General features: G+C 41.9%; 1 pseudogene; it reads left to right on the top strand.

The window, feature by feature from the left end:
* Positions 1–2,753: 2,753 nt before the first annotated feature.
* Positions 2,754–2,871, top strand: LOC144900525 (5S ribosomal RNA; annotated as a pseudogene).
* The last annotated feature ends 251 nt before the right edge of the window (positions 2,872–3,122 follow it).

Raw genomic sequence — 3,122 nt, 5'->3', positions numbered from 1 at the left:
CACTGTGTTCCACTGTGTTCAGTGTTTACATTTCAATAAATATTTGTTTAAACTGGAGACCTGTAATATTTGTTATCATTGTCATTTTTTCATGTAAATTAAGGGAGCAAAAGCCGTATCGGCCACAAATATCGGCCCAAGCAAAATCGGCCATCGGCTAAGGGTGATGGAAAAAAATCAGTATCGGTATCAGATGATGAGCCCGACGTTCTTTCTAAACACCCAGATCACAAAAGAAGGAAAAGTACTGTACAACACTGTACAACAAATCAAGGACTATGTATATGAGGTCATACCGGGCTTCCTGAGGGAGCAAGCCATTGTTGACAGTGTACACGGAATACGATGACGAAACCCCCGAAAAAACAATCAAAATGGAATACAATAAAATACAGATGGCCATCCCAAAAAACTGGAAAGGACACATAAACAGCGAAGAAGTAGGTAAAGAAACGGACCAGCTACCCGGAATTATGTTAAAAACTAAAGAAAAACAAATCAACATAAAAACATGCACAACAAAAACAATCTACTGGGCCCTCGCAAGCAAGGTTTTTAAAAGGCCAGCAAAAATATTCAGTCACATAAAAGGACAGGAGGTATGGTCAATGGGAAAATGCAAAGATGATAATGAAAACACGCTAGGTATGCCATCTGGCTGAGGTGGAACCTCGCAAAGTTCGAAAAAAAAGATACTTGTATGGACATACTTTGAAGCTAGTGTAAAGAAGGACATGTCATTATGCCAGGCCGCCGACCAAGAAAGCTTCGAGAACGCTTTCATAGAGGGGAGCAGCCTAATCTCGATAGCAGACAATACCAAAATAGTCTTCAATTTAGGATAGAGAAAGAGGGAGAGAGAGGGAAAAAAGGTGCATTAATTTTTATGGTTTCTGCTCTTGCCTGACAGCAGAGGGCGCTGTTTGCCACTTATTGGAAAAAACAATCCTGATCAAGGAAATTGTTGTAAACTGTGGAGCCATGACAGGTTGCAGATTTAAAGCAAAAAATAGATACGAGGTCACAATGAAGAATATGGATGGTAAAAATAAGCTCTTGGATGGACTAAGAATTAAAAATTGCAGGTTCATTGCCTCTGATCCATGCACAGATTAACTGACCGTTTCTTTTATAAGTCTCCTGGTTTATACTGAAGACAATGAAATTATTAAAAAATTGGAGGACTAGGGGGGGTGACAGTCGTGTCACCAAAAAAGAGGAGGAAATGACTAGGAACGGACATTTTGGATGACACACGCTGGCTTCCCTTCGCAACCAAATTCCAAACACTTGAAGGGGAAGAATATTTTAAGGTGATGCACGACAGGCAGGTCAAGGTGTGCAGGCTGTGTATTCAACCTGGGTACATCCTAAGAGAGTGCCCGGAATTCAAGTGCTTCAGCTGCGTTGCACAGGGCCACTACGCCAGGGAGTGTCGGCAATCAAGTGACCCAGAGGGAGATGAGGGGATGCCGGAAGCCAGAAGCCAAGCAGAGGCGGTCAGCATGGAGGAGGAAGAGGTGCAAAGGCCTCAGAGCTTCAGGATCACTGCAGCAGCAAGGATGGAAGACAAGGAACAGAGTTCAGTCAGCAGTGGCAGCAGAAGCTGTGTGACAAGAGGAGAGTCAGAAGAGGCGCACACGTGCACTCAAAAAAGCAACATGGGTGTCTGCTTAATCAACAGTGGTGGTGGTGTTTAATGGTTAGACATTTTTCAATCATGTAGTTTTAACATGACAAGCAAAATACTTAAAACTACTTGATCGCTTTCTGTCAGCACAACCTAATGGGTTCAGATTGGAATCCCATTTTCAATACCTCTCCGGAGCAGGAAGTGGCAGTAACACGTGACAGGTTCTATTCATCAGCTAAGGTAGCTTCCGGTGGAGAATCGCCATAGCAGAGAATTGGGGAGCTAGCCTATACTGCCTCACTACAATCTTCTTGCATCCATCAAAAGTTAAACCATCCCTGGTGGAGAAAGATCTCAATTGGTAAGTTCACTTTCCCTTTTAATTCTGTGATCTTTCTTTCTTTCATTTTTATGTATTTTAGATACTTATGACAGCTAGTTTATGTGTTGTTACCTTTTAGCTAAACTAAATTGCTGCCAATTGTTAAACCCCACGTAGACAACACATAGTAGACCAGTTAAAGCCAGATTATACATTCATATTATACAGAATGAAGACAATCCCAGCTCCTTGTAAGGTTTTTATCTTCTCCATAAATGTGTAATCAGATATCAATGTTAATTTGTGTGGGTGTATGAATTGTGTGTTCCTCTATGTATTTTCTGAAGAAATATTTGATGGCAGTTATCTGTATAATGCCCATTGCAACAAATATGAAATATTTTTCAAGCACTGTTACTTAACTTTTATATTTTAATTTTTATAGAACAGCATTCATTTTTGATTTAATTTATTTGTCAAACTGAGGAAAGGTTCATAACTAATAAAAACGCATGATAATGTATTATTTAAGTTTTTATTAACCTTTGACATGGTCACTAAACTAAGCTGACCTGTCCTCACTCGTCTCAATTTCTCCCAGGAATTTGATACTATTAAGATGTCCTGTGTCACAAACTAAAACGGTCTCCTGTTCAAGTTCACCTCCATCTACCATCTACCTGTGAAAGGGACAGAAAGGGCGGTGTTCCCCACTTGTTGGGAAAAGCAATCCTTTTTGGTGGGAGTCATTTTTGGCCGGTGTCGCCTTCAAAAAATATTTTTTCAGAGTACGTCGTGGCTAACGGCCATACTACCCTGAGAACGCCCGATCTGGTCCGATTTCGGCTGCTAAGCAGGGGTGGGCCTGGTTAGTACTTGGATGGGCACACCCTGGGAATACCAGGTGCTGTTAGCTCTTTATGCTGTACTCTCGCCTGACGGCAGAGTGCGCTCTTCCCCAAGTGTTGTGTGTTGGGAAAAGCAATCCTTTTTGTGGGAGTCGTTTTTGGCATACCAAACACGCTGTTCGTGGGGGACTTTAACATACGGCGCCTCCATCTTCGAACCCAACACCTCGAGAGCGACCCGACTAAGCCCGCTAAAGGAAAAAAACCTTGTCGACGTGTGGTAGAAAGACAACCCAAACAAAAGAGGGTATACAAGAAA

This window comes from Doryrhamphus excisus, linkage group LG9, assembly GCF_037039965.1.
Source record: "Doryrhamphus excisus strain RoL-2023G ecotype Guam linkage group LG9, RoL_Dexc_Guam_v1.1, whole genome shotgun sequence".
NCBI classification, from domain to species: domain Eukaryota; kingdom Metazoa; phylum Chordata; class Actinopteri; order Syngnathiformes; family Syngnathidae; genus Doryrhamphus; species Doryrhamphus excisus.
This window is presented reverse-complemented; position numbering and strand designations above follow the sequence as displayed.